The sequence below is a fragment of the Tursiops truncatus genome, chromosome 4 (assembly GCF_011762595.2).
Source record: "Tursiops truncatus isolate mTurTru1 chromosome 4, mTurTru1.mat.Y, whole genome shotgun sequence".
Classification (NCBI taxonomy): domain Eukaryota; kingdom Metazoa; phylum Chordata; class Mammalia; order Artiodactyla; family Delphinidae; genus Tursiops; species Tursiops truncatus.
This window is the reverse complement of record NC_047037.1, coordinates 130,935,518-130,959,677: the sequence shown is the minus strand read 5'-3', so window position 1 is coordinate 130,959,677 and position 24,160 is coordinate 130,935,518. Positions and strand designations below refer to the sequence as shown.

Here is a 24,160-nt window from a genome sequence, read left to right as displayed (position 1 = left end):
ACGGAGTCCTCTCTATGACATACAGTTTCATTCGTTTAGCTTTATGAGGACATCGGCCAGTTCTTGCAAAATTCCAAGGAAGCAGAAAGACTACCTGATTGAGACCCATTTCCCCTGGCTGTGGACTGACTCTGTTATCCACAGTTAATGGTGAGTAACTCTGGCTGGCATCCTTTTGTAGGCACATTTCTAACCCAAGAACGTCTTTCAGCTCTGAGCATTGTCAAACTGAATGTTGCTATGAGACCGCAGCTATTTATTCTCCCAAGATGTTTTCTGAAAGAACTGTGATGGGGCTCTGGTAACAGAGTATATTTTTCATAGCTCCAAAATCATTTTTATTCTCTCTTCTTTAAAAAGAAAAAAAGACCCCCACCATTTGTATAACATTTCCCGTGAATACATTGGAATGTTAGAGGGGCGATGCATGCCAGAAGTCTTGGCAGGTAGGAGCCCTTTCCACTGTTTAATTTCTGTTTTAATCTGATGATGTTGTAGAAGGTAAATTTGCCTTGAAAAGCCAAGGATCATCAAGATTTCACTGAATGCTCCAATTGTGTGCATAAAGGGTTAAAAATATCCCCCCCCCTTTAACCTCTTGGATACCTCTTGGAATAATAGATACAGATACATGGGTTTTAGAGTAAATACGTTATCAATATCTTCTTCAATCAGTACCTTGGTGGGTGCATGTTTATTTCACAATAGAGATGTGTATAGAGAATATCTATTGATCTTGCCTGCCCATTATCCTTTCCTTCTTTTTCAGCTAAAACACCTCAGTTTTCCTTGGGGACCCATTCTCTCCAGGGGTGATGGTCAAAATATGTAAAAACTGGAGTGACATGTGTACTACCATGCTCGACCAATCAGGGTGGATGTTGACTGTAACAGCCGTTGAACCCAGCCTTCCTCATTAGATACACTTTCAATGAGTCTTGAAACTGAGATGCCCTGCCCTTCCTTCTCCAAGGGCCAGGCATGAACCAAGCGAGGCCAAACAGATTCTATGTCCTGCGAATTTGCATATTGATCAGCAACACAGGCAGGGTTGAAAACACTTGGCACGGGTGTGTCCCGAAGGTGTGGCCCTGGAAGCGCCAGCTTCCTGTCCTTTCTAAGACCTCATTGCTCAGCTTTTTCTTTGATTCTATAAGCTACCACCTTATCCACCCAATACATTTTGTTTTTTGCTTATATTTCCCAGAATTCATTTCTGTTGCTTGCAACCAAGAAACTCTAAGACAGTAATTCAGAAAATAAGATAGTAAAACAAATTTTCCATAATGGGAAGGAATCCTGTTTTCCTGAGTAATTTTATTATAAAATTGTAGAAATAATTCTGTGGAAGGAAAAAAAAAGCCTTCAAAAGAATAAGTAGGAAATATGATGAAAATGAAATTAAGAAAAGCAGAGTTGTGGGGCAAAGCACTCAGTTTACTGGTTGGTGTGACAAAGGACTTGAACCAAATAGAGCAGAAGTGCTAAGCTTTCTGTGACTTGCTATCCCTACCTGGGTTTTTTTAAAAAAATTTATTTAAAGTAGCTTCCTACCTTTAGAATTCCCCTTTGACCTTTAGTCACTAGATTAAATCCTCCAGAACATGTTTCTTGAACTCCAATGCACATATAAATTGCTTGGAAGATTTTTCTTTTCTTTCTTTTTCTTTCCTTCTTTCTTTCTTTTCTTTCTTTCTTTCCTTCTTTCTTTCTTACTTTCCTTCTTTCTTTCTTCCTTCCTTCCTCCCTCCCTTCCTTCCTTCCTTCCTTCCTTCCTTCCTTTCCTTTCCTTTCTTTTGCACCAGATCTTAGTTGCGGCACACGGGGTCTTTAGTTGCAGCATGCGGTATCTTTTTTAGTTGCAGCTTGTGGACTCTTAGTTGCAGTATCCATGCGGGATATAGTTCCCTGACCAGGGATCGAACCTGGGCCCCCCTACACTGGGAGCGTGGAGTCTTACCCTCTGGACCACCAGGGAAGTCCAGATCTTTTTCTTTTTAATGTAATATTTTATTTGTTGAGGGGTGGATACATCCTTCATTTCTTTCTTTTTTTTTTTTTTGATAAATTTATTTATTTTTGGCTGCGTTGGGTCTTTGTTGCTGTGCACAGGCTTTCTCTAGTTGTGGAGAGCAGGGGCTGCTCTTCCTTGAGCAGGCTTCTCATTGCGCTGGCTTCTCTTGTTGCAGAGCACGGGCTCTAGACGTGCGGGCTTCAGTAGTTGTGGCTTGTGGGCTCTAGAGCGCAGGCTCAGTAGTGGCACATGGGCTTAGTTGCTCCGTGGCATGTGGGATCTTCCCAGACCAGGGCTTGAACCAGTGTCTCCTTCATTGGCAGGTGGATTCTTAACCACTGTGCCACCAGGGAAGCCCCACCCCCTTTTTTTTTAATTGAAGTATAGTTGATTTACAACATTGTGTTAGTTTCAGGTGTACAGCAAAGTAATTCAGTTACACATACATATATATATCTATTTTTTTCAGATTCTTTTCCCTTATAGGTTATTACAAAATATTGAGTACAGTTCCCTATGCTACACAGTAGGTCCTTGTTGGTTATCTGTTTTACATATAGTAGTGTGTATATGTTAATCCCAAATTCCTAATTTACCCTCCCCCCTTCCCCTTTGGTAACCATAAGTTTGTTTTCTATGTGTGTGGTGGAGGATCTTATTAAAATGCAGTCTAGGGCTTCCCTGGTGGCGCAGTGGCTCAGAGTCCGCCTGCCGATGCAGGGGACACGGGTTCGTGCCCCGGTCCAGGAAGATCCCACATGCGGCGGAGCGGCTGGGCCCATGAGCCATGGCCGCTAAGCCTGTGCGTCCGGAGCCTGTGCTCCGCGGCAGGAGAGGCCACGGCAGTGAGGGGCCCGCGTACTGGAAAAAAAAAAAAAAAATGCAGTCTGATTTTACATTTCCATCGAGTCCCAGTGATGCCAGAGGACCACAATTTGAACAGCGAGGCTCCAGGTCAGAATATTTTGCTCCAGCCCAGGTTTCTCAGATTCCCCATTCAGGGCTTCCAGACTACCTCCCTTTGTCTCTGTAGAGCACACTTGTCGTACCACTCCAAGCCGGCAGGCAGCAACAGCGCCCTCCTAGAGTCCCTGCTGAACTGATTCCTCGCCAAGAACCAGTTGGTATATTTCAGAAGGATTCACGTAAAGGGAGCTTAAGAATCTCCAAAGTAAGCGTATTTCATAGCATTTGGTTATAGTTTGAACCTCCAAGCAAAATGACCACTGAGGGGGGAATTCCTGCTAAGTATTCTGATAACCCTTTCTGTTTTCTTCTGATTTAAAAATCATCTGTCCGTGCCTCACTGTGGAGATTTGGCTCTCTACATGTGTAATTGGAAAGTAAGAGGCGCTTTAGCAAAACCTGCTGCAGTTAGATTTTAGAGGGCTTCCTCACGTGTTATCGTACTGCTAGAAGAATCTTTACTACCGCTATTATTCCCATTTTACAGATGAGAAAACAAAAGCACAGAGAAGAGGATTTAGTGACTTGTCTACTGCAACATAGGGAATGGGGAACAGATGAGATATAGCCTTGAGCTTCTGCTCAAAATGCTCAGTCTTTACTGTGTATGGAGAAACAAACAACTACAGCAATAACAACAAACAAACAACGCAAAAACCCAACACCTGGGTTCTTTTCTGCACTAAACCTGGTTCTTCTCAACAACGTTGAAATTTAACTAATCTTTGTTAAGGTTAATGGTTTAAATTTGAGGAATTCCTGGGTTCCTGATCACAGGAACTGGAATACAGAGAGTTCTGGGCATAACTTCTCCCTAAATACAATGATACACTTTGGATAAAATGATCTGTGGTTGCAAGTCTTCTAGAAACTTTGTATTTATTTACCACAGCCAAGGAGTCCCTGTCCTACATGTGGTATCAAAATTCCCTTTGAAAAATTTCTGGGGAGGTTAGGCGTTAAAGTAGAGGGAACATTTTGAATACATTTAGAATAAAACAAAGGCTTTTTTGTGCTTGCGTGGAGGGGAGTTTAGGGGAGTCGATGTCTCATCTTGGAGAACCTCCCACAGGTTTTGCAGCCACAGTAAACTCTGGGGGCTACTCCCACCCCCTTCCTTCACCCCTCCCCCCACCATCCAATCTGGTGCAAGGAAGTTGCTGTCACCCCAAAGCCAAGCATAGCGGGTTCTTGAGCATCGAATCTCAGGGTGGGAAGGGCTGCTATGGGTGATCTCAAGGAACCTCAAGATCTTCAAGCATTTTGCAAAATGGGTTCTGCGGGATGTTAACACAGAGTATTAGGGGGACAATGTTTCCGTGGCCACACCACGGGTCAGTTGAGAAACACTGATTTAAATGAAGTCACAGAAGTTTCTTTTCCCCAGGGCTTCTTGGAGGTGTTCGTGTGCGTGTGTGTGCGGAGGGGAGATCTTTAAGAATGGGGCTTGTGCTCTGCTTCCCAGTTAGGAGGTGAAGGAACCTCTTGTTCCTGGAACATCTGAGGCTTACAGAACACCCTGTGAAAATCCTCATCTAGTTCCTCTTGCCCCACAGACAGTGCCAGCTCCATGGCAAGTGCAGTCACGGGGCCCAAGATCCCTTTAATGCTCTGCTGTCACCGTCTTGAAATTCTTAGTAAGTTCTGAACAAGGGGCTCTGTTACCCGAAAACTGGGTTCACCTCTTGGCGGGTGTTGAGCCAATAGACACAACCGAGTCAAAGATCTGGAGAAGGAAGGATTTATTATTACTTGCAGCAAGTAAGGAGAACACTGGGGATCAGTGTCTCCCCAGATAGCAAGATTGGGGAAGTTTTAAGCTAAGGGTCCATGCACATTCATGAATGGGCTTGAGCAGAGGAGAATTCAGCGTAGAATTGGGGCAAAGGTCGACAGAGTCCAAGCTTTAGTTGATAGAAGTCACGAGGGTCCACATCATCATTCCTTCCTCCACCTGGGTGGGGACTTTAGTTCCTGCAGATCCCAAAGATGTGTATCTATCAGATTGTTATATATCTCTCTCTTGAGGAGGAACTAGGACTCTGTTTTATTGCGGAACTATTGTTTCTGGACAGCTCTTCCTTCATTCCTGCATACCGTCACTTCTCTTAAGATCCTTGATTACTGAGACCTGTTCAAGGGCAAGCACTGTGGCCATACTTACATCACAGAATAGCTTCTCTTATGTCAAGAAAGCCATGCCTGGTTCTCTTTCTCTGGGGACCCCCTACCCTATCTGCTTACAGCTCTGCACCTGGGTTTTGCACTGGGCCCTACAAATGATGTAGCTGTCCCTGCCTACGGAGGACCCAGAGGAGGCCTAAATGTTTTCTAGTCTTTCCTCTCCTTTCTCTCTGTACTCTTCTTAGCTTCCTCTTTCCACCCGTGCTGGCTCCCTCCTCCCGTATCTCCTCCTGCTTCCCTACTTTCTGCATCTTCCATCCTCTTCCTTAGGCCTTCCCTTTACCCTCTGTCTTCTACCCATGGACGTATGATCATTTCTCCAGCCCAAATTTACAGCTCCCTGGAATAAAGCTCTCTAATGTTTCCTTAGCTCTCTTTGCACTTGTGATGGGATGTGCCACGTACTGTAGCAAAGTGCACACTCTGGGGGGTGGTCAGCCCTGAATTGTGCTGTCAAAATAATACCTGATGTTATCGCTCTGCTCCAGGCACTGCTGCATTCTCTAGTTTGTATCTGGGAATTCAGGGAGAGAAGCACAGAACACAGAAGAAAGCAGAAAGAGAACACATTTCGATGGTCTTTAAAGCAGTCCTTTCCGAGACTAATAGGCTCTTTTGTCTAAACGTATTACATTAATGATTTGAAGTGAAATATTGTTAGCACCCTCTTACAGTTAAAGGAAAGGATCAGTGCAGTGCCCCTCAGCACATCAAGGGAAGCGTCAGAACAGAAGACGGGTTACAGCATCTCTCACTGACAACCGGGAAGGACCCACTTACCATAACAAGGCAAACTTCCCTGCAGGCTTTCAGAGTCATCAAAGACCACCCTTCCTGTCCAACCCTGTTACCACCTCTCTCCCTTAACTTCCATTGTTGTCAAGGCGTTTTTTTGTTTGTTTGTTTTTGTTGTTTTTGTTTTGGCAAGTAATATAAATTTAAATCAAACCACTGTGAGGAAAGAAAAGGAGATATATTGGTTCCTTATAACTGAGCAGTATAAGGGTTGGGAATGGCTTCAGGTATAGCTGGATTCAGGAGTCCAAATGATGTCATCTGGACTCCTTGCCCCCTCCTTCTCTGTGATCCCTACTTTCCTTTGGGACATATTCTCTGTCCAGATCTCGCCACATAGAGGCCAAATTGCCCCCTCAGTTTACACTCTTCATGGCTTATGATTTAGGGAAAATGTCATTCTCCCAAGGGTTCTGTAGCAAAACTGGAGGGGAGATTCTGATTGGCCCAGCCAGGTTATGAGTCATAGCTGATGAGCCCACCCCTCAGCCAATCACAGTGACCTGGAAAATGCAGTGTGCTGGGATTGGCCCATGAGGGTCACATGCCCACCCACCTGCTGCTGGTGGTGGTGGTGCTGGAAGGAAGAATGAACTCTTGCCCAATAAGGTAGGGTGGGTTCTCTTAAAAAAGAGGGTTCCAGGGCTTCCCTGGTGGCGCAGTGGTTAAGAATCCGCCTGCCAACATAGGGGACATAGGTTCAAGCCCTGGTCCGGGAAGATCCCACATGCCGCGGGGCAACTAAGCCCGTGTGCCACAACTACTGAGCCCGTGCACCTAGAACCCACCTGAATGAGAAGCCCGTGCACCGCAACAAAGAGTAGCCCTTGCTCACCACAACTAGAGAAAGCCCGAGCGCAGCAATGAAGACCCAATGTGGCCAAAAATAAATAAATAAAATAAATTTATTTAAAAAAAAAAAAGAGGGTTCCTAGTACTAGAAGAGGAAATGTGTGTCCAAAATGACAGCTCAGGTGACGCTCCCTTCTCGGTCTGTCCCATGACTCCTCCCCTGTCCCACACTTTGCTTACATCTGCCTCAGGGCGTTTTCTCCACTTTCCTAAACCCAACCAGGCCCCTCAGGGCTGAACCCATAATGACACTCAGAAAGTACTTTCTGTGTTCTTTTGGGAGCCAGTAGAACACTGAAGAGGTTTCACAAGGGAGACAGATCCTTTGTTGATTTGAAGACAGGTATCCTAGCTACGTATCTTCATCATGCTTCTGTGAGACTCTGTGCTGGTCAAGGCTTTTTAGTTGAAAGGATCAGAGAGACACAGGAGTTAGTATAAATGAAAGGGCGGTGGGCTCAAAGGAGTCGAGGGCATCTCCTGGAACCAGAGAACAGCTAGCTGAACCCGGGGGACTCTGGAAGCCCTGGGGCTCTAAGATGAGACCAGTCCTGCGGGTGGTCTGGGGAGAGACGGCCTCCCGACCTCGTGTCTGTCTGTCTGCTCGGTGCTCCTGCCTCCCTCAGCAGCTGCCTGTGTCTGATTGCTCTTCCCTGTGCTCTCTGGGAGAGGTGGCGGGCTGGCGTCGGTACCTTTTAGTTCCCATGCCCACCATCCTCTGGGGCTCTTTGCTTGGGTTTTTGAGGAAAAAAAAGAACACATTTGATCACTGAGCAACCCATGTGTCAGCTGTCTTTGGGCATCGCCCACTAGTCCAGTAGTCTGTTCATCGGGGTCATGTAGCACACACATGGTTGACCAGGCCATGGGTGGGAGTGGGTCTCAGAAGAGTGGGTGTGGGCTGGGCAGGCGCCCCAAAACATGACTCCTATGGGTACGTGGAGCAGCTGTTTCACAGGCTAATCGGTTAAATCTCACACAAGGCCACCCAGCCAGGGAGAGGTGACTCGGGTGTCTGTCCGCTGCTTTTTGGTCACTTCTAATGAAGAGGGGATGCCCAAAGCCCTGAGCGTTGATTAGCTCCCTGAGGCCACAAGGCTCTGGGGAAGGAGCCAGGCAAGAGGCTGGGTTTCAGTGGACCCCACAGTGAGTACTGAACTAGACCCTGGAGTGGAGAGGAATTAAGACACTGGGGGACTTCCCTGGTGGCTCAGTGGTTGGGAGTCCACCTGCCAATGCAGGGGACACGGGTTCGAGCCCTGGTCCGGGAAGATCCCACATGCCACGGAGCAACTAAGCCCGTGCGCCACGACTACTGAGCCCACGTGCCACAACTACTGAAGCCCGCGTGCCTAGAGCCCGTGCTCCGCAACAAGAGAAGCCACCGCAATGAGAAGCCTGTGCACCGCAACGAAGAAGTAGCCCCTGCTCGCGGCAGCTAGAGAAAAACCGTGCGCAGCAACGAAGGCCCAATGCAGCCAAAAATAGTAAAAAAAATAAAAAACAGGGCTTCCCTGGTGGCGCAGAGGTTGAGAGTCCGCCTGCTGATGCAGGGGACATGGGTTCGTGCCCTGGTCCGGGAAGATCCCACATGCCGCGGAGCGGCTGGGCCCGTGAGCCATGGCCACTGAGCCTGTGTGTCCGGAGCCTGTGCTCCACAACGGGAGAGGCCACGGCAGTGAGAGGCCCGCTTACCGCAAAAAAAAATAAAAATAAAAAATAAAAAACAATTCATATTCACTACTTAGCAAAGTATGTGTAATTGAGAGATTTGTTCATTTGGGGTTTCATAAAAGGTTAGCTGATTTGTTGACGTTAAAAGAGCATTAACCGAGAAGCCATGTTTAAATAACTGAATATTTTTCGAAATCTAGCATGTGCTCCCAGGGGCTGGAGGCCTGGTGAGGATCTTGACACATTCGTGGGCTTGTGACATGTCCAACGACTGTGGCCTTAAAGGGATTTAGGTTGAGTGTGGCCAGATCTGCTTTCTAAAATAAACAATCCAGAAACCTGAATTTTGGGGAAGTCTCTCAATTTTTTGCATATTGGCAACAGTCTTAAAATTTTAAAGCACTGAGGGCCAAACTAAACCAGATTTATGGGCTTGATTCAGTGAGAGGGTTGTCACTTTTCACCATCAAAAGAAGTCCCTTGGGCTTCCCGGGTGGCGCAGTGGTTGAGAGTGCCTGCCGATGCGGGGGACGCGGGTTCGTGCCCCGGTCCGGGAAGATCCCACATGCCGTGGAGCGGCTGGGCCCGTGAGCCATGGCCGCTGAGGCTGCACGTCCGGAGCCTGTGCTCCACAACGGGAGAGGCCACAACAGTGAGAGGCCCGCGTACCCAAAAAAAAAAAAAAAAAAGAAGAAGTCCCTTATTTGAGAGGTAAGATCACAGAAGCCCAGGGCAGAGAGGGAGCAGTTGCAGAAGGACAGACAGGCCTGGGGGATCTTTCCAGGCCAGCCAGGTGGTGCTTCCCTTCACTGAGAGGTTAGTGGCTTGCCCAAGAGAGCAGAAGCTCATGTAGACTCTGAATTCCCCTTCAGCACGGGAGAATTCTCTCCTCCAGTTGCTGGGAAGGTTGTCCACTGACAGCTCGCAGCTATGCACCTTCTCTGGAAACTGGTTTCACTCCAGAAAGTTGCCTCCACAAAATACACCCCTTTCTCAGGGCAGCTGGCATCCAATGAACCCCCAATCCACCCCACTTTGTCCTGAAGGGCCAGCCCCGCTCTGAGCTCCCCACGGGGTGGGCTGAGGCCTTCGTTGAGACCGCATGGCAGGGAGACCTCTCCCTCCATCCCGTCCAGCCTGTCTCTTCCCCACACGCTCTCGATGCCGTGGGCTCTCCCTGCAGGCTAAGCTCTAACTCTGCTCCGGACCCCCTGGAACATGACCTGTGACCCTTAGATCCCCTCTGTCTCTTTTCTGTGTCCCAAGTAAGTGTATTTTAATGAGCAAGGCCAACCTAAGATAGTAGCAATTTTTTTTAATTAATTTATTTTATTTTATTTATTTTTGGCTACGTTGGGTCTTCATTGCGGTGTGCGGGCTTCTCATTGTGGTGGCTTCTCTTGCTGCGGAGCATGGGCTCTAAGCTCGCAGACTCAGTAGTTGTGGCGCATGGGCTTAGTTGCTCCGTGGCATGTGGGATCTTCCAGGACCAGGGCTTGAACCCGTGTCTCCTGCATTGGCAGGGGGATTCTTAACCACTGCGCCACCAGGGAAGCCCGATAGTAGCAATTTTTGATGAAGACATTTTCCTCAGAGATTTTTCTTCAAGAGATCTAATTTGAACAGAGCCTCCCTTTACACACACCCATTCAAAACACAGGGCCTAATGAAAACATGTAAGAGCCACGCAGGAACCTCTTTTTTTCAGGCCAGCATAATCATTTTTTTTTGGGGGGGATATAATCGACGTATAACATTATACTTGTTTAGAGTATACAACATAATGATTTGACCTTTGTATATACTGTGAATGATTGCAACAAGTCCAGTAAACATCTATCAGCACTCATAGTTACAAAACATTTTTTTCCTTGTGATGAGAACTTCAAAATCCACTCTCTTAGCAATTTTCAAGTATACAATACGGTATTATTTTATTTTATTTTATTTTTCTTGCGGTACGCGGACCTCTCACTGCTGCGGCCTCTCCCGTTGCGGAGCACAGGCTCCGGACGCGCAGGCTCAGCGGCCATGGCTCACGGGCCCAGCCGCTCCGCGGCATGTGGGATCTTCCCGGACCGGGGCACGAACCCATGTCCCCTGCACCGACAGGCAGACTCTCAACCACTGTGCCACCAGGGAAGCCCACAATACAGTATTATTAACTATAGTCATCATGCTCTACATTACACCCCCAGGACTTATGTTTTTTATAACTGCAAGTTTGAACCTTCTGACCCCCTTTACCCATTGCCCTGATACCTTCGACTCCCCATCCCTGTCAACCATCAATAAGTTCTCGGTTCTCTGTATCTATGAGCTTGGTTTTTTGTTTCTGTTTTGTTTTAGATTCTACATGTAGATGAGATTATACAGTATTTTCACTTAGCATAATGTCCTCAAGGTCCATCCATGTTGTCCCAAATGGCAAGATTTCATTCTTTTTCATGGCTGAATAATATTCCTTTGTATATCTATACCATATTTTCTTTAACCATTCATCCATCCATGGACACTTAAGTTGTTTCCATGTCTTGGCTATTGTAAATAATGCTGCAGTGAACATGGGGGTGCATATATTTTTTGAGTTAGTGTCTTCATTTTCTTCAGGTAAATACACAGAGGAGGAATTGCTGGATCATACAATAGTTCTATTTTTAAATTTTTGAGGAACCGCCATACTGCTTTCCACAGTGGCTGCACTAATTTACATTCCCACCAACAGTGCACAAGGAGTCCCTTTTCTCCACATCTTTGTCAACATTCGTTAACTGTTGTCTTTTCAATAATAGCCATTCTGACAGGTGTGAGGTAATACCTCACTGTGGTTTTGATCTGCAGAGAGCCTTCTGGAATGCTTGTTCAACAAACGAACTGCCTCTCCCTTCAAGTGTCAAACCTGAGTGAGTTTGCAATCCCTGTCGCCGGCATCTGATGAAACAATATTCCAGACTAGAATATTCTAGTCTTACAATTCTCATTGTAAGACTAGAGGCTAAGACCTGGGTCACAGTGTTTCTACCTGTGTTAGATGTCAGGATTCTCCAGAGGCCAGTCCTTGGAATCAACTCAGGAATTGATGGGAGTCATTTAAATAAACCAGGTTCAGGGAGAAAAAGGCACTGGTTGGGGGTGCTGGGAATTTTACTTCTTTTGCCTAATGACTATATGAATAAAGTTACTCACTTGAACCTTTCTCTTCTAAGTCTAAACAGCCCTCCTTGGAAGGATTTATTTTATATAGCATCTTTGGAAGGACTATTCATTTTTATTAATAGTAATAACGATACTGGAGTGGATATCATAGGAGAGAGGGTCCAAGCAGATGAGAATGAGAAGGAAAATGATCACACTCCCCTACTACATTTGCAGATTCAAGGGGAATAGTTAAATATCAACTGAGATCAGGATGACAGCTATTACATATTTTCCCAGGGCTGCTATTAAATAAATATTAAATATTTATTTAATAAATTTATTTTATAAACAATAAATTATCCATTTAATTTATTTAATAATGTAATCATGAACTTAATTTAATAATTAAATGGATTTATTTAATAAATAAAATTATTGAATAAATTTATTTATTTATAATTAAATATTAAATACATATTGTTTCCTCCTCAGCTCCACTCACTACCTCTTTTACAGTGTCTACCTAACTGTGAACCCAAGCTCAGGTGAAAGAAATTAAGGAGTAATATAAATTCTGAAGGTACTTAAGACAATGTTGTAATATAGTATCATTTCAGGACCAGAATCTTCTGGTCTTGGCCTGCACGTGTTTTCAGGATCAGAACAAGAAGAACATTTGCCATCTTCCCACTTAATGACCTCAAAAGTAAACCTCTGCCCTTTTCAGACTCTCCTACTACAAAACAAGCCGGCTCTCTTCCCCAGCCCCCCATCCTCTCCAAGTCATAATGGAAAGTGCAAGAGTTTTAAAGACGGGGTTTGACTTTTGCAAACAGGAAGTGTGGATGAAAGCAAAGCTAAGTCAGGTATAGAGTAAAACAAATTTAATCTGTCCAAAGCTGAGAACAATTAGTTCCAAATATTTATAAATTTTTTTCTTGAATAAGGGGGTCCTTATTCTGAGCGAAGAATTCAAACTGGTAGACAGGTTTCTTGGAAAGGATGATGCTCAAACTTCTCTTAGTAACAAACCCTTTAGGAAAAAGGGAATGCATTTAGCAAGGGAAGGAAAGAAATGGTACATACTATTTTGATTTTGAGGCCTAGGAAGATATGATTGTGTAACTGGTTTAGCATTCTGGGGTGGAAACATCCTGAAACCATGGTATATGATAAATTTGGTCTCCTTTCTGAAAGGGTTACAGCCTGGGAAAGAGCTGTTATTCTAGAAGTTTGGCCTGTTACTTGATAAAGCTGAGTTTTAAGAGTAATAGGGAAAAATACCCTTATAAACCAGTAAGAAAATGTCAAAATATTCAAAATAAAAATAGGCAATTTAAAAAGTTAAAAAAAAGAGTAATAGGGAAACATAAAATCTAACAATTGTTTTAAAATAAATAATAAATAAAAATAAACGCGCTCTCCCTCCTCCACCGCTGCCGCCTCCCTCTTCTGCGGCTCTCGGTACTGCTTGTGTGCTCGTTCGGTGCGGACCTGGTCCCTCTTTTGGGAACTGGCCGCAGGGGAGACTCCTGCGCTTGCCATGGCCGTGGCCGAGGAAAAGCCCAAGGAAGGAGTCAAGACTGAGAACAACGATCGTATTAATTTGAAGGTGGCGGGGCAGGATGGTGGTGCAGTTGAAGATTAAGAGGCATATACACCACTGAGTAAACGAATGAAAGCCTATTGTGAACGACAGGGTTTGCCAATCAGGCAGATCAGATTCCGATTTGATGGGCAGCCAATCAATGAAACAGACACACCTGCACCGTTGGAAATGGAGGATGAAGATACAATTGATGCGTTTCAGCAGCAGACAGAAGGTGTCTACTAAAAAGGGAACCTGCTACTTTACGCCAGAATTCTGTTCCTCCGGACCAAGAAGACATTCTCAATTAGAAAACCGCAATTTGGTTCCACCACATCCTGACTACTACAGTATAGTTCCTCTATTCTTTCATTTTCCCTTTCCCCGTTCCTTTATTGTACCTAAAGTAACTGGTGTATGTGCACAAGCTTATTGCATTTTTTTTTTAACTAAATGGCCAACAGTATGTTTTGATCGACATCAAATGGAGATGGAATGGGGAAAAATACTGGTTCTGTGAAGATAACCCCTTTTCTCCATTAGTGGTATGCTCATCAGCTCTTATCTTTATATTCCAGTAAGTTATTTCGCTCTCACTGTTTTAAAAAAAAGAACAACATAAAAATTCTTGCAAACCTTGTTCGACTGGAGAATTTTAATGTTTTTCATTTATCATTGTAAAACCAAGGACAATTTTATAATTTTTTTGAACGTAGCTGTCACATGTAGGGCAATCTGTCTTTAAGTAGGGATAAATTACTCTAAAAGAAATGAATCCTAGATAGTTTTCCCTTCAAGTCAAGCATCTTGTTGTTTAAATACACTTCTTGTTTAAAAAACAAACAAACAAACTGAGCACGGCTCCTGAAATGCACCTTATTTTCATTATTTCCCATGAAGTGGGTGTAGTAGGAAGAATAAAGGCCTCCAAGGATGTCCATTATCTAATCCCTAGAATTTGTGACTATGTTATGTTATGTGGCAACGAGGAGCTAAGCACATGGAATTAGGCTGCTGATCAGCTGACTTTGGAATGGGGAGATTAGCCTGGATTATCCAGGTGGGCGCAATATAATCACGAGGGTCCTTAAAAGCCTGTGCAGGAGGCAGCACAGACGCAGTGTCAGAGTGATGCAGCATGAGAAAGATGCCATTGGCCAGAGCTGGCCTTGAAGGTGGAAGGGACCCATGCACCAAGGAATATGGGCAGCCTCAACAAACTGGAAAAGGGAAGAAAACAGATTCTCCCCGAGAGTCTCGAGAAAGGAATGCAGCCCTGCCCACACCCTGATTTTAGCCCCGTGAGTCCCATTTCAGACTTCTGACCTCCAGATAGTACATTTGTGTTGTTTCACTAAGTTTGTAGTAACTTGTTACGGCAGCAGTAGGAAAGTAATGTAGAAGGTCAGTCAAGTAGAAACAAAATTCACTTATGGAACTTCTTATTTAGTTTTTAAAATAATATTGATACCATCAAGGTACACAGCTGTTTTATGCTCAGATATTTTGTTCCACATGACCCACTTCTACAAAGTACCAGTTAGTCCTGTTTTGTACACATTTTTTCTTTGGGGTAAAAACTAGTGTTTATTACATGAAACACTTTTTTTTGACCAGGAGGGATTATTTTGTCCTTTATTAGCTGGCTTTTAGAAATGATTTACAACAAAGTCCAAGCTTTTTATTTCCAATAAGGAATTATCTTGGAGTAGCGAATAGTGGAAAAATGGTTGTGAGCCTTTTATATTTCCATCAGCTGTCCCCAGATAATATAGGTGTGATAAATGAATTCATGGGGAAAAATGCCTGGGTAGCTGCAATTTATAATGTTTTTCAGTTACTAATTTATATGTTAGAACACAGGGGTTTGATCAATCAAAGAGAATCATTTGCAATAACAGGGATTCTAAGAGCCTGGGATGTTGCTTCCTACATACCACAAGTTTTGAGACGATAAAAGCAACACTTGTTTTAGAAGGAAAAAAAGAAAAAAAATTGTAAATGCTGAGAGGAATGAATAATGCAGCTATTGAAAGGCACCTATAGACAGAGCTGAGTCACAGACATGCAATAATTCAGACTATTCGGAACGCTGTGAGAAAAGGGTGCTTTTCCCAAGCTGGAGTGTCTCTGCCTCCTGCCCTGGACGTGGTACTCCCCCCACCCTCCCTGGGGCTCCTACACATGTTTGATTCTAAAGCTCCACAATCATTATTGTCCTTCACTCTCAGGCTTTTTAAAAGAAAACCCTTAGACGTCTCCATAACACATTTTCCCTCTCCTTTTCAAAAGGAAGAGAAGAAAGCCTTCTGAGGAGAGAAGATACCTTTTCAGTGACCCTTGTAACCAACCAAAGAATTCAATTCAATCCAACAAAGAGTTACTCAGATAAGAGAACTGACCCAAACACGATGGGGAAAGGGTTTGATGCTGATTACAAATCCTCAGCTGTTGTGCATTTATTCTTCACAGTTAGAAGAGGTGGTGGCGGGACTTCCCTGGCGGTCCAGTGGTTAAGACTCCGTGCTTCTAGTGCAGGGGGCACGGGTTTGATCCCTGGTCAGGGAACTAAGATCTCATATGTCGCGAGGTGCGGCCAAAAAAAGAAGTAGAGAGCTGATACTTGCTATGGACTGAATTGTGCCCCCCCCCCCGCCCCCGCCAACTTCCTGTGTTGAAGTCCTAACCCTTAGTACCTCAGAATGGGACTGTATTTGGAGACAGGGCCTTTAAAGAGGTGATTACCCTAAAAGGGGGTCCTTAGCCTGGGGCCTAATCCCATATGACTGGTGTCCTTATAAGAAGAGGGGATTAGGACAGCGGGGAACACCAGGGATGCTTACACGTGGAGGAAAGACCATGTGCGGACACAGTGAGAAGGCAGCCACTTGCAAGCCAAAAAGAGTGGTCTCAGCCCTGCCCACACCTTGATCTCAGAGTTCCAGCCTTCTGAACAGCAAGAGAATCCACTTCTGTTGTGTAAGCCAGCCAGTCTGCAGTGCCTTGTCAGGGCAGCCTGAGCAAATGAATACAGTACGTACTAAAGCGAAACTCTCGGACCCCATTGGAGACATCACAGTTGTGACTTAGCAGCAGCCCAGACAGAAACTCTTGGGTGCCAGCGTGGAAGCCTGATGCTGGCTCCTGCCAGAGGCTCAGCACTGCCCTTCCACCCTGGCCAGCAGTATTCAATTCTTGCTTGACCCCTTTGCCTCTTTCCCTGTGCACCTCGGAAGCCTGGGGAAGCCGTGGCTTCTCCGCCTTTGCATCTCTCCCTGTCTTCAGCCCCGGATGTTACACAGCACAGAGCAGGCAGTTTTAAATGCTGGTTAAATCAGGGCTTGTCTCTAGTCAGTGTGCATTCCTTACCTCCCCCCAAAAGTATGGTAATGATGACCATCCATGTCTACACTAAATGGACCAACAGACTCTCTGAGAAGATGGGACAGTGGGTCAGGATGGGACATGAGGTCTTCCAGTCGGGATTCCTGCAGACACTCTGTCCCACGTTGGATTCCTCCAAAATTGACTAGTCTTCTGCCTCTGGGCAGACACCGGACTGGGCCATGGGAACGTGAGGATGAAGGAGCCGTCCCCTGTAGGAGCAGGTAGAGCTGTCCTCTCTTCCCTAGAATACAATGTGATAAGCGTCATACCCGTGGGCTGCCTGCACCAGCTCTGAAGATGGAGTGACAGGTTCTGTTTGGGAGGCCAGGCAATCCAGGGCTAGGAAAGCAACTGGAGATCCAGCCTGGGGGGATGAGGCAGTGGCCCGCTGACCTTGGCAAATTACTCAGTCTCTTTATGGTTTAAGTGGAAGCTATAGAACATATTTTGGAAAGTTGGTGTAAATATAAAATGAAAAATTGAATTAGAAACTGCATAATGGGACTTCCCTGGTGGCACAGAGGTTAAGAATCCACCTGCCAATGCAGGGGACCTGGGTTCGAGCCCTGGTTCGGGAAGATTCCACATGCTGCAGAGCAACTAAGCCCGTGCGCCACAACTACTGAGCCTGCACTCTAGAGCCTGTGAGCCACAACTACTGAAGCCTGTGCCCTAGAGCCCGTGAGCCACAACTACTGAGCCCACGTGCCACAACTACTGAAGCCCGCGTGCCTAGAGCCCATGCTCTGCAACAAGAGAAGCCACTGCCATGAGAAGCCCGCGCACTGCAACGAAGAGTAGCCCCCTCTCGCCGCAACTAGAGAAAGTCCGCGTGCAGCAACAAAGACCCAACACAGCCAAAAATAAATAAATAAATAAATAAATATTTTAAAAAAGAAACTGCATAATGTAATGCCTCACACATCGTAGGTGATTAGTAACCATGAGGAAGAAGAGAGCCCCTCAAAGGAGATGATGGGGGCTTCCCTGGTGACACAGTGGTTGAGAGTCCGCCTGCCGATGCAGGGGACACAGGTTCGTGCCCTGGTCTGGGAAGATCCCACATGCCGCGGAGCGGCTGGGCCTGTGAGCCATGGCCGCTGAGCCTGCGCGTCCGGAGCCTGTGCTCTGCAACGGGAGAGGCCACAACAGTGAGAGGCCCGCGTACCACCAAAAAAAAAAAAAAAAAAAAAACAGGAGATGATGGGCCAGCCTGACCTCGAACAGAGAACAGGAGCACGCCGAACAGAGGAGAACTTGGATGGAAAGCGGTAGACCAGGCAGAGGACCAAGGAGAAAAAAGGTGCTGTTCGGGGAGCCTTGAGTCACCCCATGTCAATGTTAGGAATGTTGTGGGAAATCAGGAAGGCAGAAAGGGACTTCAGCGCCAGGTGAAAAAGTGCCAGGCCTTTGTTCTATATTTAGCAGAGAGACTTTTCCAGAGAGTGTGTGACAGAGGGGTAGAAGGTGGAAGTAGAGGAGGAAGGGGTAGGGTCAGTCCAAGCTGCTTCCCATTTTTCCAGCCTGGGCTCTGCTTCCTTAGATGGTAAGGCCAGAAACTGACCTGGGAAACAGAAGAGGTTAGTGGGACTTGTTTGTTGTTGTTTGGGGAAGGTGTGAAGTAGACACGATGAGATTATGCTCATGTTAAGTTCATGAGGCTTTTGGAGTATCCAGGGAGAGATGCCTAGTGAGCTTGTCGAAAAAGAGTCTAGCCTTTTGTCAATCGGTCAGGGATCCATTGTGTCCCCAACATGGGCTGAGTACTGTTCTAAGTTTTTCCTGTATCACCACATCTCATAACATCCCTGTGAGAGTGACAATGTCATGAGCCTCATTTTAAAGACGAGGGCTGTGATGGACTGAATTGTGTCTGTCCACAGCGCCCCTGCCCCAATTCATATGTTGAAGCCCTAACCCCCAATGTGACTATTTGGAGATAAGGCCTTATGGGAGATAATTAAGGTTATTTTAAAAATTAATTAATTATTTATTTTGGCTGCGCTGGGTCTTCGTTGCCGCACACGGGCTTCTCTAGTTACGGCACGCGGGCTCAGTAGTTGCTGCACGCGTGCTTAGTTGCAGCATGTGGGATCTTAGTTCCTGACCAGGGATCAAACCCGGGCCCTCTGCATTGCAAGCATGGAGTCTTAACCACTGGACTGCCAGGGAAGTCCTGATAATTTAGGTTAAATGAGGTCATAAGGGTGGGGGCCTGGTGCAATAGGGCTGGTGTCCTCATAAGAAGAGGAAGAGACATCAGAGCTCTCTCTCAGTGTGTGCACAGAGGAATGGCCACGTGAGGTCATAGTGAGAAGGCAGCTGTCTGCAAGCCAGCAGGAGAGGTCTCACCAGAAACCAACCCTGACGGCACCTTGATCTTGAACTTCTAGGCTCCAGAACTGTAAGGAAAATGAATTTCTTTAATTTTTTTAAAGATTTTTTTGATGTGTACCGTTTTTAAAGTCTTTATTGAATTTGTTATAATATTGCTTCTATTTTGTGTTCTCTTTTTCTGACCACAAAGCATGTGGGACCTTAGCTCGCTGACCAGGGATCGAACCCACACCCCCTGTGCTGGAAGGTGAAGTCTCAACCACTGGACCACCAGGGAAGTCCCTTTTTAATTTATTTTAAATTAAAGTAAATGGTTAAGTTACCCAGTCTACAGCATTCTGTTATGGCAGCCCAAGATGACTAATACAAGGGCAATTAAGCACAGAGACACTAAGTAACTTGTCCAAGGTCACACAGCTGGGAAGGAACAGAGGCAAGATTTGGCTTAGGGCAGAATCTTTACTTTTAACCACTAGCCTCTTTGCTTTTAACTACTGCCTCTCTAGGCAGTGTGTGTGTGTGTGTGTGTGTGTGTGTGTGTGTGTGTAGGGGCAACATCTCCACGTGAATGGAGAAAAAATGGGGCTGTCACTTTATTTCGAGAGGAGAGGTTGATTTCTGGGGCCCCACTGCACCGGTGTGCCTACCCTTGAAGCCTTGTGACTGTTGTGCTGAGGCTGCATGGCCACGTTCCAAGCTTCTCCATACACTTCTGTGAGACTAGGGAGGAGGACGCTTCTGTAGAATGGAGAATAAATGTGTGGTCTGAGGCAGGCGGAGCTGCAGACATGTGCTCTGGCATGTTCTGTTTCTTGCATGTTGCCCAGGTGCTGGAGGCATGGGAAAGGGTGGGAAAGGCTCTGCCCGGCCCTCACCCTCACCCTCACGCTCACCGGGCCAGCAGCACCTGTGAACTAAGTGAAGAGAGAATCCAATAGGCTACAATCTGGCGAATCATCCAGAGATCCACCACCATACAGTAGTTACAGTTTGTTTTAAGATGAGCTTTCGTGCTTTCCCATGTAGATGAGTTAAAGATCGGGCTGGGGCAGGTGGAGGTGGAAAAAATAAAATCAGATTGGTTTTCACTTGGAGACCCGTGGATGCATTCCTGGTAATTGTTTCATTTATTTATTTTTATTTATTTAATTGGCGTATAGTTGCTTTACAATGCTGTGTTAATTTCTGCTGTACAGCAAAGTGATGCAGTGATCCATATATATACATTTTTTAAAATATTCTTTTCCATTATGGTTTATCATAGGATATGGAATATAGTTCTCTGTGCCGCACAGTAGAACCTTGCTGTTTATCCATCCTCTATATAAAAGCTTACATCTGCTGACCGCAAACTTCCACTCCATCCCTCCCCCACCCCCCTCCCTCTTGGCAACCGCCAGTCTGTTCTCTATGTCCGTGATTCTCTTTCTGTCCTGGTAATTGTTTTTTTGTTGTTGTTTTGTTTTTCTGGTAATTGTTTTTGATTCTCAACTCTTTCTCCTCATTTTGAGGAGGGTTCCGCCCCCCCACCCCGGTTGTTTGTCTGTCCCCTTGCCTTGGAGTCCCTGAAATATTCCACAGCTCTGTCCCTGCCAACTCTGCAGCAGTGCTGCCATTGCTCAGAGCCTGTTCACAGCCAAGTGGGAGAGTTTCTCCACAAACTTCCATTTCGGTGAAAACAGAAAATAAAATGCAACCAAGCACGTTACAAGGGGGAGGCAGTGCTAGGTTCCTTGGCTGTGAGGCGGCCTGATTTGCCTGGCCCGTCCTCTCTGACCTTGACTTTCTTTGTATTGGTCTGGCCTGCTACTTTGCATACTGAGGCTTCCTTGGTCTTTTCTCTGTAACTGAAGGTTTGTCACGACTGGGAAAGTGTCCCGCCTTCCCAAGTCCTCTTCTGAACGCTCTTTCACCCCACTCCTAACATCTGTCCTTAGGGAAGAGAGCCTTGGTTAAACAAATTCTTTACTAAGAAGTTGTTTTTAATATTGTCACTCCTCCCAGGTGACTTTGCGTGTTCCGAGAGGGCTGATGTGTTTCCCAACACTACGTGCGGATGAATCACCTGAAGCATTTATTGTGCTGTAGATTCAGATTCAGTGTGTCTGGGATGAGGCCTCCCCGAGACCCTGCATTTCTGACACTGGGCGGTGACGTTGCTGCTGGCCCGTGGACCTCACTCTGAGTAGCCAGGCTATAGACGAACACTGAATGGGCGAATGGTTGTGAGGAACGCTACTGGAATGGGTATTAGTCAGGGCTCTCCAAAGAAACAAACCAGTAGGAGGTATCTATATTTAGACAGATCGATATAGATATATAAAGAGATTTATTATAAGAAACCGACTCATGTGATTATGGAAGCTGAGAAGTCCCAAGATCTGTAATTGGCAGGCTGGAGACCCAGGAGAGCTGGTGGTGTCAGTTACAGTCTGAAGGCCTGCAGGCTGGGACCCAAGAAGAACTGGTGTTTCAGTTTGAGTCTGAAGGCAGGAAAGGACCCATGTCTCAGGGAATTTCCTGGTGGTCCAGTGGTTAGGACTCTGTGCTTTCACTGTGGAGGGTATAGGTTCGATCCCTGGTTGGGGAACTAAGATCCCGCAAGCTGCGTGGTGGGGCCAGAAAAAAAAAAAAAAAGACTCATGTCTCAGTTCACATCATCAGGCAGGAGGAATTCTGTCTTGCTCCCAGGAGGGTCAGCCTTCTGGTTCTATTCAGGCCTTCAACTGACTGAGTGAGGCCACCTCACATTAGCAAGGGCAATCTGCTTTACTCAGTCTACTGATTGAAACGTTAACCTCCTCCAGAAACACCTTCACAGACATACCTAGACCAAATGTTTGGACATCCCCCCCCCCCCCCGCCCTCATGCCCTCGTCAAGTTGACACATAAAATGAACCCTCACAGGACGGGAGTGTGTATCCTCCTCTGGGGTTTTCATGGCCCCTGGGCTGTCCTGGCTAGTCTTCTTGGAATTCTCTAGCGAGAAGATCCAAGTGTGTCCCCTTGTAAGCTGAGTGTTCATTGCTGCACCTCATCTAAAAGCTCTCAAGGGCATCTCTCTACATGACACCTGGCTATGCTCCATCCATTCTGGCATATAAAGGACAAATGCTACTTTACATTTATGTTCAACCTCTTAATTTATTTATACTGAGTGCCTGCTCTGGGAAAGGTACAAACTGGGGCTCAGGGAGGACCAAGGGTGAGACACCCCAGAGTGGCAGGGGTGTAGAAGGGACAGGCTACTTAATTTGTAGGGCCCAGAGCAAAAGGGAAATTGTAGGCTTGTGGTTCAAAAATTAGGATTTTTTGCTTGCCAATGCAGGGGACACGGGTTCGAGCCCTGGTCCAGGAAGATCCCACATGCCGCGGAGCAACTAGACCTGTGCGCCACAACTACTGAGACTGTGCTCTGGAGCCCGCGAACCACAACTACTGAAGCCCACGTGCCGCAACTACTGAAGCCCGAGTGCCTAGAGCCCGTGCTCTGCAACAAGAGAAGCCACCGCAATGAGAAGCCTGTGCACCGCAATGAAGAGTAGCCCCCGCTTGCCGTAACTAGAGAAAGCCTGTGTGCAGCAACGAAGACCCAACGCAGCCAAAAAAAAAAAAAAAAAAAATTAGGATTTTTAAAGGCAGCATTGGCAGAGCAATAAACCAAGTATGGGGCCCTTCTGAGTGCAGGACCCTGTGGGAGTGCACGGGTCATATGCCCGTGAAGCTGGTCCTGGGTATTGGGGAAGGAGGGAGGAAACAATATGGTGGAAGGAGCGGAGGGAGAGTCAGCTTAGGGGCCAGATGGAAACGCTGGCCTATTGATTTGTGCCTCTTTTTCTGTGTGTGTGTGTGTTATTGTTTTTTGTAGTCAATGTGTATTTTTAAATTATTTATTAATTTATTTTTATTTTTTGGCCACTCTGTCTGGCATGTGGGATCTTAATTCCCTGATCAGGGATCGAACACATGCCCCCTGCACTGGAAGCGTGGAGTCTTAACCACTGGACTGCCAGGGAAGTCCCAATTTGTGCCCCTTTAAGTTTTCTTCCTTCCCTCCCTCCCTGCCTTCTTTCCTCCCCTCCCCTTTTTTTCTCAATAAATTTATTTAATTTATTTATTTTTGGCTGTGTTGGGTCTTTGTTGCTGCGTGTGGGCTTTCTTTAGTTGTGGCGAGAGGGCGCTACTCTTCATTGCAGTGCACGGGCTTCTCTTGTTGCAGAGCACAGGCTCTAGGCACTCGGGCTTCAGTAGTTGTGGCACACAGGCTTAGTTGCTCCGTGGCATGTGGGATCTTCCCGGACCAGGGCTTGAACCCATGTCCCCTGCATTGGCAGGTAGATTCTTAACCACTACGCTATCAGGGAAGTCCCTAGGTTAGGTTTTAAAGTCATCGTCCAGCTGTTTCTCATAGGTCTAGAGGAGTGATTCTCAAAAGGAAACCATCCCAAGAATGGCTTACCAGGAGGCAGACATTCCACTTTCTCCGAACCTATTGTCAGGGCCTTGGTATTCATGCGTGACCTGGCTGATTGGTTAGAGAAATGCTCAGGAAGATATAAAACAGAGGTCCCTGCCAGTAAAATATGACTAACTAGAACTTTCTTGTTCTAGATTTTAACTCAAACTGTCTACTAATCTTTGAGGCAATCTGTCAGGTGAAGGGGGTTCTTGGCAAGAGATTGAGGATGAGTCAGAGCAAACTCACAACAGATGCTTTGGAAAACCACTCACCTCTCTCTTGGTGGGTTCCCAAGTAAATGATAACTCAACCAGTAAGTGCTTTTGTGACAAATATATTTATTTTTAATTTTTTTTTTTGTCACGCCACACAGCATGCAGGATCCTAGTTCCCCAACCAGGGATCAAACCCGTGTCCCCTGCAGTGGAAGCACAGAGTCTTAACCACAGGACTGCCAGGGAAGTCGTGAGATATGTGTCTTTTTAATAAGCTGCCTCATGTCCTTTTAAAAAGAGGTCATCCACAAATAAATGACAGAAAAGAAAATAAGTGCCAAAGTCCTCGTTTTAGGAAACACAGGAGGCTAATTCATTCATTCTGTAAATATTTACTGAGCAATTACTTTGTGCCAGGCTCAGTTCTAGACACCACAGCAGGATTACAGCAGGAAATGAAAGAGACCACAGCCCTGCCCTCTGGGAGCATCAGTTCGAATGGAAGGTGGAGGTAGAAACAGAGGCTGCTGCAGGGCTGCCTAGAGAGGAG

General features: G+C 46.0%; 1 protein-coding gene and 1 pseudogene across 5 annotated transcripts in view; both read left to right on the top strand.

Moving 5' to 3' along the window:
• TIAM1 (TIAM Rac1 associated GEF 1) overlaps positions 1–24,160 on the top strand; it is a 504,950-nt gene that overhangs the window by 76,737 nt on the left and 404,053 nt on the right. The window lies entirely within an intron of this gene.
• Positions 12,257–23,194, top strand: LOC141278611 (small ubiquitin-related modifier 2 pseudogene; annotated as a pseudogene).